General features: G+C 39.2%; 1 long non-coding RNA gene across 1 annotated transcript in view; it reads left to right on the forward strand.

The window, feature by feature from the left end:
- The first annotated feature begins 4,251 nt into the window (after positions 1-4,251).
- Positions 4,252-16,468, forward strand: part of LOC108271433 (uncharacterized) — a 33,129-nt gene continuing 20,912 nt past the window's right edge. The window contains exons 1-2 of the long non-coding RNA XR_001813846.3: positions 4,252-4,429; positions 13,527-13,635. This is a non-coding gene — a long non-coding RNA (uncharacterized LOC108271433). The remainder of the gene's footprint in view (positions 4,430-13,526; positions 13,636-16,468) is intronic.

Below are 16,468 nucleotides of genomic sequence, written 5' to 3' on the forward strand. Positions count from 1 at the left end.
TGTGGATATATTATCTGCACCCCTCAGCTGAGAAGCAAAACCTGCCAGGCCTTCAGTGCCAGGCTGCAGGCTGCTGCTTCCTCCTGTTTTGGCACAAACTTCAGGGCAGATGCCATTCAAGTCCCTCGGGCATGTGTGCGTGTCTGTGTGTGTGTGTGTGTGTGTGTGTGTGTGTGTGTGTGTGTGTGTGTGTGTATTGGATGAAACCTGTGGCTGCAGAGCTTCAAGGAGGAAGAGACAAGCGTGAAATAGACTGTCTGTAGCAGCAGAGTGCCAGACAGTGAGGCCTCGCCAACAGATGGAGGTGTGAGCTATCACGGATGGAGATACGGAGGTATGTAGGATCGGGGAATCTGCTGCACATAAGCTGGATTTATTCAAAATAAGGAAATGAGTTCTTATTTAATTGTTATGCATTTTCTTTTAATCAGGTTATGCTGAAATGAATTCTGTCACAGCCATGTTTCAAGGAATACATTCAAGGAAACGCATAAAACCAAAACTAATACAATTATAAGGTAAAGAGAATCAACGTAAGGCATGCTTAAATGGAAATATCTTCAGATATTTGCAGATGAGTGTGACTATTGTTTGCTGTTAACACAAGCTAGAATCTAGGGTATTGTTTGTCACCATGTCACGTTTCCATGGAAATCTGTGTGTGAAAGTGATTAAAGCTTCCAAATGAATCTAAAATGCAGTCACCTCCCTCCTCCACTGCGTGTAGAGCAAACCATAGCCTACAGTTAAGTACAGTGCTGGAAACATCCGGAAATATATGTTTAAAGGCAACTATATATACTATATATAGTTAAATGCATGTGCTCAAGATGCATAGGTTGAATCAGGGGGATTAAGACACCCACACATTCATCTCATCCATCCCATCAACAGCAAATCCGTCGAACATCAATATTCATTCACGTGCAGCCAGAATTTATGCAAAGATGGAATTCCTTAATATAGAAATGTTTTTTTTTTGTCTGTACAGAAAATACAGAAAGCATTTAACAGTGTTTTTCTTTTTTCTAGTTCTTGTATCAGTGCTTATTACTAGAATTACCCGTGTCATATTTTCTAAATTGTATTTGAACCCTTGTAAATGGCAGTACTACATACAGTACAGAAGTGGAACCGAGATAAGACTTTGCTAATGAGTATTGCTTTCAAAAAAAAAAAAAAAAAGAAAATTATATGTACCCTGTAACCTCATGACACACCTACAGGATATTAAGACAAATGTTTATAATTTAATTAATTAATTAATCACGTTTACAACATGCAGGAGGAAAGAATGAGGATATTTATGTATTTTTTATTTATATTTAAATCTTTCAGACATTTAAGATTTGATGTATTCTAGCACTGATGTATTTGAATAAGTATAAACCTCAAAAACAAAAATTAATTACCAATTTATCTTTGTCCAATATCCATACCTCTTATGTCTTTATTTTAACTGCTGGCAATTAAAGGATATATATATATATATATGCATGCGTGTGTGTGTGTGTGTGTGTGTGTGTGTGTGTGTGTGTGTGTGTGTGTGTGTGTGTCTGCCTGACGCAGTGTGAGAAAGGAAATGCATGCAAAAGTGGCTTCTGGTAAATGCATGTATAGCAAGAATGCTTTCACACATGGTATGGAGCGTGTCTGTAGCTGAGCAACCAAAATGTGAACCACGTAATTCTGAGAGTGAAAATACTTACTACAGATTAAAACAAACAAACAAAAAAATTGCCTGCTCAAAACAGGTGCAGTTGCATTTAGGTCACTCAGCTGCTAGTTATAGTAGATGTATATACTGAAAAAGAAGTTTCTGTCCTGAGCTTGAACGTCTGATTCGTCTCATCCTGCAGTACAGTATAATCAAAGCAAGAAAGGTGAGCTCTTGTATATAACGCTTGTGAGTGAGCTAAATAGGGCATAGAAAGAGAGAGGGAGAGAGAGAGAGAGATTGTCACAAAAATTAGAAAACAACTGCACAGGCCACATGGCGCATCATGGCAGCAGTAAAGTGAATAACACAACTACAAGAGAAAGCTTTGCAGTATATTGATTTAATACTGCATTCAAGGAGTGGAAGATGCGTTTCCTGTATTACACACGCTCTATTTATCACATGCTCCCGGCATTTGCTTTCTTGCCACAGAAGGATAGTGGGATATTCTTTAAGCTATAGCATCTAACACACGGCTCCTCTGCTCAGAATCCAGATAATTAAAACTGGTAATATAAGGTGTAATACAGTGTATAACATAAGTTAGATCATAAATATAGAGTGAATGAATAATTTCTAAATAAATACTAAATAAATGTTTATAAAACTGGGACACATTTAATAGAAAAAATTTACTTTTTCTGTTTACAACCATATAAGTGTCATATAATCGGTTAGGACAACACGAAATACCACACAGGTAGAATGACACCTCCTACAGTCTCTGCTGATCAAAACCACAATTTTTTTTTATTTGATACTGTTAAAGTGGGACACTGCTGTAATTTATTTACTCTAAAAATCAGGAGAGATGCTTGGAATTTCACCTACATATTTTTAATCAGTTTTTTTTGCTTGTAATATGAATGTTTTTTGTTTAAAAAAAAAAAAAAAAAAAAATTATGCACACAAGCACCATGCATTTAATTTTCTGTACCAGGTATACAGGATGGCATGGGAGCCTAGAGCCTATCCCAGGGGATTCAAGGCACAAGGCAGGGGACCCACTGGACAGGGTGCCAACCCATCACAACCCATGGACAATTCAGAGATGCCAGTATAACCTACAACACGTGGGCTTGGCCTCGGGGAGGAAACCGGAGTATTCTGAGGAAACCCCTGGAGCACAGGGAATGCATGCAAACTCCACACACACACACGCAGGGCAGAGGTGGGAATCAAACCCCCAACGCTAGAGGTGTGAGGAAAACGTGCTAACCACTAAACCACCGATACACACAGTTGTGAACGAACATTTATAATTGCAATTTTTTGGATCATTTCATGCCCTTGCTGTCATCCTAAAATATGGAGTTATTCCTGTCTCCTATTTTCTGCCTTCTATACCTTCCATGTTTCAGTTTAGCAATAACACACTGTCCAACTTGATTTTAACTTTAATATGTTATTGCTAAAGTGGGACAGAATTAAAGAGACCCATTAAAAACCTTTTTCTAGATTTTCTTTACGAACCCTTAATCAAGTTTTACCTCGCTTTCAACCTTTACATGATTTGTCTCATATGGCTGTCATTTCACTCGCACATTGATTCTCACGGCCATGTTTTAAAGTGAAGTGTGTGACCCCCCACCCCCAGAAAGGTGTAGATGCACACTTGTTCAGCTTAACCCTTTTCTTATTTACTTCCCAAGGAGGAACTAAGGAAGGAGTGTGAAGTACACTATATTGCCAAAATGATGTTAACACCTGACCATTACACCCATGTGTACTTTTTGAATAAACCCATTCCAGATTTAGTTCCTCTTCTGCTGCCAGTATAACCTCCTCTATTCTGGGAAGGCAGTCGGCGTTCCAGTTCATCCCGAAAGGCTCTCAGAGGATTTGAGGTCAGGGCTCTGTGTAGACCACTCGAGATCTTCTACTCCAACCTCGGCAAACCACGTCTTCATGGAGCTCGATTTGTGCATTGTGATGCCGGAGCATGTTTGGGCCTCTTAGTTCCAGTAAAGAGAACTTGTAATGCTTCAGCACACGAAGACATTGTAGACAACTGTCAGGGTTTTTTTTTTTTTTTTTAAAGTTGAGGGGGAAAAAAAATTCAAAATGATGCTTCTTCAGACCACTAACATGTTTGAAAAATATATATATATTTTCCCCCTCTAAATTTTGTAACCCAACAATGACAATCCTACATGCTTGAGCCACAGTGACATCACTACATTAATAAATAAGTAAATAAATAAATAAATAGATAAATAAATAAATAAAAACATTCTTGAACACATCAACTCGACTGCAAGGAGGTTTGGCTTTTTCCACTCGTGTGCTAATCCAATGAATTACAGGCTACATACCTAACGGCTTCATAGTCCCTATATAAGCGCCCTACACTGAGTAAGACATAAAGGCTTTTGTGCCCTATATAGAGCACTATACAGTTACAATAGGGAGCCGTTTGGGATTCAGCCAAAGGCGAGTTTTATGGGTGCACCCGTGCTCGACCAATGGCGCGCCTCGCCGTATATCACGTGACCCCCTGCCTCCACTCTTCCCACCGCGTTCAATCTGCGAGCGCAGGAAACGCTCAAAGTGTCAGAGACGTGCCGGCGCGCGAGACAACTTTTTTTTTTTTATCCCGCTCTTCTTCTCTCTCCGCCATCATCACCTCTCTGTCATCTCGCCCGGTTTTATTAGGACCAAACGGACTTTCGGGGCCTCGGAACGACGGCGTGGAGTCCACAGCGACTGGTTAGTATCAGTGTGACGGTTTTTATTCTGTATTTGATCTCAAATGAAATAAAAACACGAAGAAGTCTTTTGTTTGGACGCTAAAGTGTCATTCCGACGGCGCTGTCAATCAAATTCTCCTCAGGCATTGAAAGCTCGCGCGCGAGTTACTTGTTTTTAGTCAACCGTTAAAAAAAAAAAAAAAAACCGAACAAACTCGAGTTTATCTGTTAATTCTGTTGTAATTATATTGTTTTCTTTATTTCTTCTTTAACCTTATCACGAAGAGAGTGTTTTGTGTGGAAATGTTTTAGGTTTTAAACCGTTTTTTTTTTATTACGTATTTCTAATCAGTTATTATAGTTAGCAAACTGACAGAGCGGGCATCTTCAGTTTATTATTGGTTTTTTTTGGAGTTAATTTTTTTTAACAGGATAAAAAAATAGCCTCCTGTTTGTTTGTTTGTTTGTTTGTTTATTTATTTTTTTATAAAGCTGCGTGACGTTATAATATGTCAGACTGTTTACTTTTGTATTTAAGTGTTTTTAAATGAATGAAAAGTATGGCGTGTTGTGAAGGACTCCATTAAAAAGATTACATTGGAACTGCAAAAACAACTGTTTTAGAAAAGGAAAGGGGGGGACACACAAAATATGATGTGACTACATGAAGTCTCTTCAGTACAATGCTGTGTGTGTGTGTGTGTGTGTGTGTGTGTGCGTGTGTGCGCTCGCGCGCCTGCCAGTATACCGCATCGGTCTTTGTCTGCCTCTTTTGCTTCCCACACCTCCCCCTAAAATGTACCCCCCCATCACACACACACACACACCTGAAGGCTAGACATAATGATCAACAGAGTCTCAGTCAGTCTGGATCAGTGCTCTCTCTCTCTCTCTCTCTCTCTCTCTCTCTCTCTCTCTCTCTCTCTCTCTCTCCTTTTTCCCCTCCCTCCTCCATTGCTTCTTCTTCTCCTTCCCTTTTTTTCCCCCCTTCATTCCCCGCCTTCATTTCCTGCATCTCTTCCACTATACAATCAAGGAGTGGCACGCAATGTTTGTTGGGGGCCAAGTTTTACCAGGCTGGAGTCTCTCTCTCTCTCTCTCTCACACACACACAGGAAATCTGAACTACACTGTCTTCTTGTAAGTGACGGAGAAGGGAGAGATGCACAAGCAAACACGGTCATGAAAACATGAAAGGCGACGTTGTCTCCATACATGAGAGAGTGAAGGAGAGAAGCTTTTTTTTTTTCTTTTTCTTCTTCTTCCCCTGTCGTGCCAATTTTAGCGTGCACATATAAAATTGCAGAGCAGCGGTTCCTGCCTGTCCTGTGTACACGCCACAGCTTCCATTTGTCCTGCAATAAAGATCACGGCTGGCCACAGCGCGCACTCACTTAGTCCTCAAAACGTGTGTCAAAAACTAGAACCCCCCCCTTTTTTGCACTTCTTTTGATTTATAGTTATTCATATTTTTTGCACCAAGAGTCTGAACTTGCAGAAGTGGATCCTAATATTGACGTGCTTGTGTGTATAATATGACTTGAAGAGTTTTGTGTAACATCATTGTGTGCTCCCTTTATAGTGATAGTATTTCTCAACAGAGTGTGTGTGTGTGTGTGTGTGTGTGTGTGTGTGTTTTTGTGTGTTTAAACGGATTTGTGTTAGCGGTATTATAAAGGTTTCCTCTCAGAAACGTTGCTCTACATTTTAAAACGCACGCAGAACCCTGGTTGCTGTGTACGTGGGGTTATTTTCACAAGGAGTCATTGTGGAGTGTAACTGGGAAGCATTAGGAACACCACGCATCCTTTTTTTTTTTTTTTTTAAAAGAATAAAAACTCCCCACTCTCCTTCTCTACCATAATCCTTTGAAAAAACGTCATAAAAAGGCTCAATAGAAGCAACCAGCTGTTTTTTCCCCCTTCTTCTTCGCACGTACTTTGAGGCATTCTACCTGCCATCGAATAGGAGGCCACGAGGAGGGTTTACTCACGACTGAGGGCCCAACGAAGTCAACACAGTCAAGTGGCGACAGACAGACAGACAGACAGACAGACATGGACGTGGATGTGGATTATTGCCTGTTTGTCTCTTTTTTTTAATGTCCAGTATCACCGACTTTGCAAGAAAGGTGTACAAGCTGACTGAAGTACACACAGACTGTCAGTTATAGTAAATAAAACTGCACGAGGTGGTATTCAGATACGATTATATGCTTTGCGAGTTTGCATCTGTGCCTGCAGGATTTAAAAAAAAAAAAAAAAAAAAGAAAGAAGAAAAATGTCTCAATAGCTCTTCCTCCGTCATGCCTCTTTCTTCACGTGTTGAGATATTAGTTACAGATTTTCCACCAAATATTACAGGTATTATTACTAATTTCCAGGTTGCCGTTATTTGTTTTTGTTGTGTTTTTTTTTCTTTTTTTTTCTCTTCCCTCGGGGGAACAGTCTGGCTTAGAAGAGGGTAATTGTTTTTGAATCTTTACCCGTCTAGAGATGGTGGTGGAACCGGGGGCGTAATTGAGCCGCTGGCCGTTTGAGTGGTTATGGATTAGAGAGGGGCAAAAAAGCAGCTTGAGAGACGGAGGGAGGGGGAAGGAGGGAGGGAGAGAGGGGGTGCGGAAGGGAAAAGTGAAAGGGCCCGTGTTCTGTATCCTCGCCGCAGGGGTTGTCTGGGAGCACAGGCCTGTTTAGTCAGCGCCCCATGTGAGCTGTGAACCTTGACCTCTGAAATGCCCATCCCTGCTCCAGGTGCATGGCTCTTCTCTAGTAAGCATAACGCACACACTTAGGAGGGCTTAGGCTAACACACCATGACACGGTTTTGTCTGTGTGCTGTGGGGGGACGCATAGCTGAGCGAGGAAGGGTTAAAACCATCGTCCTGTTCGTCTACACTCACTTGTGTCTCAGTGTCACCCTGAGGTTCTTTTCTATGCAGAAACGTCAAGCACGTGACTTTTATACACACACACACACAGAAATAATGTGTTGTAATATTCATGAATGTGTTAATCAGGAGCTTGTAGGGTGTAATTATTGCAGCATTTGATCATGTCTGAGAAACCACCTCAGGCCGTGGTGACAGCCGCTCGGTGCTGTTAATGCAGTTTAATATAAATGTCTGTGTGGACTGAACCATGATGCAGCCTATTAGCTTCGGTGTACAGTTACTGAGGCGAGTAATATATGTCCTGCTACCATCTGGATGCAGTGGGTGACGAGACGAGACGAGGTGCAGGTCATTCTGTCTCTCAGGTGGACATGAGTGTTTTATTTTATTTATTTATTCATTCAATTTTTTTCTTTTCTTGATCACTTTGCACGTTTGAAAAGCTTCCTCACTTACTGTTAACATGTTCCATTAAAAAAAAACTATTCTCCTTGGGAAGGCCAAAGTTCCATATTGTAAACCCAATTGATTGGGTTGTTTAGTCGGTGAATTGAGGAAGTATCGATACCAACGTGGATTAACCAAGAAGTTTAGTCAGGTATCTGTGTAGTCCATCCGTCAGTCAGTGAACGAGAGAGAAGGACCTGGGCCTCGGCTCTGCTCGTGTAATCTCTTCACTTGTGTTACAAACAAGACGTTTTTTGGCTTCCGCTAGTCAGTGGTCAATAAACGATGGCTGATCTACAATGACTTACGAAGCACAGGATTACTTTCTAACAGCTGGAATCAGATCAATAATAGTTATGATTTGTTATGGAATAGAAAATGTAATCTATCTAGTCACAGCTGTTTGTTTTTTTAAGAGTGGTGCGTTAGTAAAACGTTGGTAGCGAGGGCTAGTTTAAACGCAAACGCCAACGCCTGAGGGGGATCTTCAGTCAGCACAAGCCGATGGGTCGGATGAAGTCCCCGTTACTTCCTGCTTTCGGACGAGGGTTCGAATCGTCTCGGCTTCTTCACTAGCAATGATTTTAAAATAATCTTGTTCGGGTATGTCATATCGGACATCGCTAGAGCATGTTCCTGGTAAGCGTCCTGGGCCGTGATTTTAAAAAGCAAAATAGAGAACCAAATGCCCAAGTTTTTACAAATAGTCCAGACGCACGATTCCATCGACGCAGAGCAGCTGTGGCGAGACTTTTATTTATTCAATGAGGTCAATTTAGATTGGAAATGCTTAACATAGTAACGCTTAGGATCCTTCAGGACTTTTGCAGTGAATTTGCACTTTACCCATAGTGTCCAATCCCTCCATATCGTCACAGTGATTCAGGTCCAAGCTAGTATAGCTGTTAAAACTGAAGACTGTATTTTGCATCTTGTTGTCTATCATTTAACGTTTGGTTATGTGTTGCAGTTCGGCCCCTGCTCCATGAATGGATTATGGATAAAAATTGAGCAGTGTCTAATGTAATGCATCAGGAGACCAAAACTCAAGACTTAACCCCACCAGTCCTTCTCATCCAGGTGTTCACTTATTGCATTCCTTTGGCAACCAACGTCTAAAATATACCTCATTAATTTAGCCTTCGTGTGTATATGTGTGTGCGACGGACGCTTTGCTAATGTGACTTCTTTGTTTGTATTTGGACTGCAGTTTGCCTGAAAGGTCTGTAGCTTGTTTCATGGGCACAATAAACTCCGAGCTCCCAAGGGGCCACTTTATTTGTGCAGGAGCCCTCTTGAAACTCCAGTGTCATGAATGGAGGTATTAGGCTGGTTAATCTCTGGGGACGAGAGCATCCTAAATCTCCCTAGTCTTTCCCTGGTCACCTCCTAATTCACGTGAAATAGTCCTTTCCACAGTGTGCTTGTGCTGGAGTGAGATCTGTGATGGAGAACTGTAACGCACCCCATCAGGACGTTTCCAGGAGGAGAAACAGTATTGACGGTCATGGGTTTAGTTTCCTACGCTCTTGTAGTGTTCACAGGCTCATAATGTACAGTACAAGTGTGAGTGTTTGTATCCATATGTTCGAACCACACTTTTTTTTGTGTCCGGGGGGGGGATTCCAGCTCCTGTTAAAACTTGATGTGAAATACTCTTCATCCTTTTATTCCACAAAAATATCCAGACTCCAGAATCTGCACATCTGATGCTGTGGGTTTTTTTTCTTTATTATTATTATTATTATTTATTTATTTATTTATTTTTTTAAGAAGAGGATTTCCATTCTATAGCTGCCTATAGATCTATAAGTGTGAAAGTGTTAGGGGAGTCTGATCAAAGTAGTGACATTTAAGAAAATGTTTTGATGCAGTTTACTGAGTAAAAAGGAAATCAGTAGGCAGCATCAGGCAGTGTGCAGGTCGTGTGTGTAGCTAAATGTAAAATAAAAACCAACAACGGATCATTAGAAACGGTTTATGTTTGTATATTTTCATAGAATCTCCAGCATGGATCCTGAATATCATATTATAGATGTATTTATGTAATTACAATAACACGCAACATCTGAAATATGACTTGTTCTTATTGTAATAAGGTAAATGGAAATCTTTTCATATACTTATTTCATTTAATTTTGTTAAATACGAGTCCCATATTCGTTCCTGCGCCTCAGATTTTGATGCGGTATTATCGTGTATAAAATCTTTTTCTAATCTGTACAAATCCATCGAACCGTATCAGCACTGCTTCACTTAGCTTTTAATTCAATTATAAAAATGGAAAATATGTAATTTTTTTTTTTTACCAGTATAACTAACCTGGAAAAATATTTCGAGCATTTTATAAGTAATGTTTTTATGTGGCTTAGAAAATCCATTTGGAAAACTGCCTGTTTGGATGACCTTAAGTCACTTTATAAACTCCTCTAAGTCTGAAATCGTTAAGTGCACAGAGCAGCACAGCCACATAATTATCCTGTGAGCAAAAAAAAATACAAATAAAATCACTCTGTTCTTTTGGGGGGGGCAACCCTAACAAGAAGATGATGAATGCAGAATAAACGCATGTACGATGTTGATCCATCTTGCCCAGTGCACCTTCCTTATAATGCTATAACATACCAAAAATAAATTCCCTGGTCTGTGCAAGAGAGGCTTACATTCAGTCCAATTCCCCGGTGTATGCACTTTTCAGTCTTTTCTCTACAGATATCTGCACGTGTACCAGCTCGTTGAAGCTTCTGTTTTTGTACGACAGCTGTGTCTTTTCATAATCGCTATTTCATGATGTTGTTTTGCGTGGAAGAAAAGGGAGGGAAAAAGACTTGAAATATCCGTTGCAGGTGTGTGACTTTAGGCCGTTTGTTCCACTGGAGTGCGTGTTAAACCAAACTTTTATACATCCGCAGTGTTTTAGATAAAAATGTAGCAGTTTATGTATGTCAGAGCCTGATCTAAATATTCAGTCTTAATATTGCGATTTATTTATTTATTTATTTATATTTATTTATTTTTTAGGAGATGAAGTATTCTATAGTAATCCATCTCCTAAAACAAAATACCTCTATAGGTGTGGATGTCAACATGGCGCAAACATTTTCTCTCATGCATCTGTATCTTTCACCTCATTGCTAAGCGGGTTAATAGTAATGTGTGTGAATAACAACAGCAAGAGGATTAAATATAGGTATAGGATCAAATATAATATGGGTATAGAGAGTGGCCCGCTGGGAACGGCGGCGGTCGCGGGGCGGGCCGGTGGGAATGGTGGCGGTCGGGGGGCGGGCCACAGGGAAAGACGGTTGTCCGGGGGCGGTCAGCGAATCTCATTATCGATTAGTTGGTCTGCGCATGGTACTGGGTATGTTTACTCGCTACGCTACTTCTGTTCCAAAAACACGCTTGGGAGAGTAAATACTAAAGCTGTGTCCCAAATGATGTACTATACACTTACACTATGCACTATGTACTTTACCGTCTAGTGTATGATCGAAAGGTAATATCATCTCAAATATATCACTAGCGTTTTTTTTACTAACCGGAAGTATAAGCTGCTTCCTAGTCGACGGTGCATGACGTCATACGCACGTAATGTGACACCGCTAGCTTTAGCCTAATACCCAGAGTCACTAACAATGACGTTCTTCAGTTTACTGTTTGTCAACGTTACCTTTTATAAAAAGAAATGTGTAAATACTATTATATAATATAAACTTGTATATTAGTCCTCTCATATCAGTCCTGAATGAATAATATATAATTGGGTGTGTGTGTGTGTGTGTGTGTGTGTGTGTGTGTGTGTGTGTGTGTGTGTGTGTGTGTGTGTATTAGGTTCTTTTCAGTCTTATATAATTGGACAAACAGTCATGTAAAGTTTTAGTCTGAAGTTTGTATTTGTAACACTCAGTTTGTGGATTTTATTTTAAATAAACAGGAAAAAATGGTACTGAATATTTGCCCCCATCCGATTAATCGGAAAATAAAATAAAAATAAATAAATAAAAATAATAATAATCGGCCAACTATTCGGTTATGAAAATAATCGTTAGTTGCAGCACTAGTGACTGGCTGAAAAAAAAAAAAAAAAAAAAAGCTATATAAAGTAAGTGTAAACAAATGACTGAGAATGTTTCAGGACATGCCATAGGGCTTTTGTTTAGATAAACAAGAATTTACACTGCAAAAATTTATATTCTTAGCAAGTAAGTATTTTATCTATCTATCTATCTATCTATTTATTTATTTATTTAATAAATTTTTTTTAGATATCTTTACTCATTTCAAACTTGTTCTGTTTGCAGATGATTATTTATTTTTCAAAGAAAGCAAAATGCTCTGCAAATAGAATAATTTGAAGCTTGAAATTAGTGAAAATGTCAATGGCCTTTAAATTTGTTATAATCTCATAATGTGAAATATTAGTTCACTTTTGTTGTTTATCTTCACTACGATATAATTTTTTCAGTGCATGCTTGTGTTGTTGAAGAATAATATAAAATCTGTAAATGCAAGCGCGGGACAAAGTGGTATGTAACGAGCGTCCTGCTGTTTAATCCTGCCATTTTAACACCATGCCTTGGAGCGTGTTCGGATATTAAATGTGTTGAGAAAGAAAAGGAACTTGCTGAATTTTGCGACCATGACCGCACATTTTAAATCACACATCATCATTTTTCTGTATATTGGAAGGACAAATTTAAAAGCAAACTGAGGTGTGTAAATCCGCATCTCAAATCCCTCCCTCCATCCATCCATCCCTCTCTTTTTAAATATAGCTGTTTCAAATTCATAGCCCTGAATCCTTGAAATCATCTTTAAATGCATTTTTTCACCCAAACATAGATTGGGGAGAAGCTCATAATCCGGCGGCTGTATATCTCGGCTGGAAGGGCTGGTCTCTACAACCGCTGTCCCCTTTTTTGAAGCCCCATCCGTTATTGCTGAGTCTACAGAAAAAGCACAGGAATAGTTATAAAAAAAATAAATAAAAAAGAGTGCAAGAGCATGCCTTTTGTCTCTTCCTCCTGCTGTCTGTCACTATTCCAGTCGCTCTCTCTCTCTCTCTCTCTCTCTCTCTCTCTCTCTCTCTCTCTCTCTCTCTCTCTCTCCATCTCGTTCTGTCTCTTACCCAAACCTTTCTGTCAAGGCCTGCGTCTCCGCCAGTGGGCGGACGATGGATGGTGGTGGGTGGTAGAATGGGGGATTGTGGGTACTGAGAGGCAAGGGTTGAACAAAGGAGCACTGTCACTGCTTTTCAGGGTGGCTGAGCTGCTTGGGGTGGGTTATGATGGGGTGGTGGGGGTATGTGGGATGCCGAAAATGGCAAATTAAATATAGAAAAGGGACCATCGAGAGCAGCAGCGAGCCGCACAAGCAGCCAGTGTTCGCACGTCCAGGGAGGCTCGCTTGTACAGCTCAGTGTTTGCTGTTCATTGTACAGTGTTTGTTTAGTCCTCTTCTTTTATCTGTGCAGCTGTTCCCAAAAAAACATAAGTGAGGGAGCCACAGGGAGATGAATAGAAGCCAGCTGCTAGCAATTTCATGCTAAAGAGTCTGGCTTGAAGCTTACATGTGCTACCATTAGCTCTCCTTTTCCTGGGTGATTATACAGGACATTTGTGGGGAAAGCGCCGATACAGCACCGTCCTGGACTTTTTAAATTGTACCACCTTTTTAAAACCCATAGCCTTTATAAAATTTATTAACTCTTTGTTTCAGCTATAACAAACTGGAATGATTTGTCTCTCTTCTTCTTGTTCGTCTCTATATTTCAAAGGTCGGAGAGGCCGAGAATGCGAGACGATATATAATGTGCTGTTCCTGAAGTTTTTTTCTGACGAGATCTGTTTGTGTCACCATTTCGGGCGGTTAGAGCTGTAATGAAGGTAAGTGACATTTTTCCTTCTGGTTTGTATGCTATAGAGATGATTATGCTCTCTTCCATCTGTTTGTTTGTGTATGTATGTGTGTGTGCAATATACTCATTCATTTATCAGCAATATGATGAATGTAATCTTAGTTAAATTTCCAGGAGTTAAAAAATTTATTTCAGCACATTGTCTACTAGTTAAGCATTTTACTATTTAGATATTTACATAATCCATAATATAATCCATCACAAGCACTTTGCTCAGCTAAATCATGCTGGCTGTTAATCTGTAGTGTCCCTTGCAGCTTAGATGTTTTCTTTCTTTTTATTTATATACATATATAAAAATTATTAGAGGTTTAACCATACATTGTGACATGATGCGTCACAAAATGTGCATCATAGTCATGTGATTCGCATCGTGCAAATCGGCCTTCTATTAATTGTGCATGTTGTAGTGTTTGAACACCAGAGGTCCCAATCTGCACATCCCATAGAGTTAAAATATATAGAGAGCACACTGGTCACATGATCACATTCTTTCGTGGAGCCTGCGAGATCTGCTCTTGTGAATCCCGTTAGCTGAAGATTACAAAGACCAACATGCATTATAGGTTATATGATTACACGCCCATGTCATAACTGTTAAAAACAGCTCTTCATTCGCCTTCAAACAACACCAAAGGCCGTGGGAAAACAGTCACTTTAGCCGACTTTGGAGCTCTATTTGTGCCCTGGAGATGGTTATGTTTCAGTCGAACATTTCCCCAGCTCAGACACTTGGTTTATTCAGTCAGATTTTTGGGAGAGCTTATAAATGTATTGTTTATAATATTAAACTCGTGTAGCTTATTTATTTATTTGTTTGTTTGTTTTTGTTTAGTTTATAAAGACAAAAACATATAAAACCTATGCACGTTGTTTTGCATTGTTTGATTCAGAAATATAAAAAATATTTCCGTCTTAATTTTTCTTCATTCAAATTTTGTTCAAAAGCATGCAGCCATATATTACACAATTTATTAGGTTTGTAACGGTTTAGAATTTTCTGTGTTGGTAAACTTTGTCTTTAGACTAGATTATCATGGTTCGAGGGAATTAATCAACCACTTAAAACCACACACACATTTTCTGTGACTTTTTTTTATTTTATTTTATTTTTAAAAAATTTATTACAGAATTTTTGTAAAAGTCTCATATACATTCGTCATATACATATATAGCCGTCCACTAATATTGGCACCCTTGGTTAATATAAACGAAGAAGTTTGCCACAAAAACAAAGCTTCCCGACCCCACCCAATCCCATCCCCGGCCAGAGCTGAAAAGCAAATTAAAAAAACAAAACAAAAGAAAAGTGTTTTGATTTCTGTGAGCGATGACCCCTCCAGCTGTTGTCTTCCTGTGAGTCATTCACCCACTCATTCAGCTCCTTTTCTCACACGCTAGGCATGTCCTCTCCTGCTGGGTTAACAGCATACCTTATAACCCTTGGTTTCTGTCACATGCCAGGTGAATCCATCCCAAAGTGCTTTTTACTTTTATAGCTGGTCAGATCTAGAATGAGGTCCGGTGGAAAAGTCTGAGAGGACGGGTGAAAATGCTTTTATTTTGTATTCTTTTCAAATTTAACATCATAATTTTCATTACAAATGATATTAAAACCGCTCGAGTGAAAAGTAGAGTTTCTTGGTGTTTGGTACGTCCCCCTTTTTTGCTTTAATGACCGTGTGCACTCGAGCTGGCACGGACACCTTATGATCCGTTTTAGATCAAATCCATCGGAGAGTCGTCTGAACGCATACTTCAGCAGATGAGATTAGACATGAGGAAAATCTGACCTTTTCTACAAAGCAGTTAACAGGGGTCAATATCACACATTTGTTAACATTTAAATAAGGTCCTAGAAATAGTGCAGAATCTTGAATATTAAATATGCAAAATATTGAACATTTTCCACATTTATAAAACCTTCAATAATAATTAATAATAATAATAATAATAATAATAATAATAATAATAAAAAATCCCAGATGTCTGTAACATACAGGACGTGCAAAAGTCTTCAGCAAGATGTCCACAAAAAAACAAAACTGTAACCACTAATAAACTAAACAGTCATTATTTGGTGTGACTTTACTTTTTTTTATTATTATTTTTAAATTATTATTATTTTTTAAATAAGTAAACACCCTCAGTCTCAGGTTCACTGCTGTATGGTTTTATTAGGGATGTAGCTTGTAAGTTTTACTGAGCATGTTAGTGAATCTGCCACAGATCTTCTGGGGAGACTCTGACCGTCACATTTGCTTTAAAAAAAATAACAAAAAAAATTTTGCAGCAAAACCCAGCAGCCTTTTTTTTTTTTTTTTTGGTCTGAAAATTCTGTTGCATAATATGTCGCTTTCGTTACAGACGTACAAACACCTTTTTCTGTAGCATATAATTTTTTGCTGGAAAAGTAATGTTTGGAAATCTGATTAAATCATGCAAAAGTCATAAAATAAACATCCAGAATAGGGTGTGTGTGTGTGTGTGTGTGTGTGCGTGCATGTGGTAGCAGCAGCAGAGATGTTCTTATGTGGCAAGCTGTCATGTTCTTGGTCGATTCCAGCCCCGAACAAGAAAAAGTAATCCCTAATGTGTAGTGTATGAGCAGTATCTGGCATCCTTCCTTGATGTGCTTATTTTTAGGTGGTGCTGGATGTTAATGTATTTCTCTTAATGTGCTGAACCTTCCGGAGGACTGTAAGCTCTTTACAGTGGTAGAAGAACAAAAGAGTTATTTATTTATTTATTTATTTATTTATTTATTTATTTCTCTCTCTCTCTCTCTCTCTCTCTCTCTC

Source organism: Ictalurus punctatus, chromosome 10 (assembly GCF_001660625.3).
Source record: "Ictalurus punctatus breed USDA103 chromosome 10, Coco_2.0, whole genome shotgun sequence".
Lineage (NCBI taxonomy): Eukaryota > Metazoa > Chordata > Actinopteri > Siluriformes > Ictaluridae > Ictalurus > Ictalurus punctatus.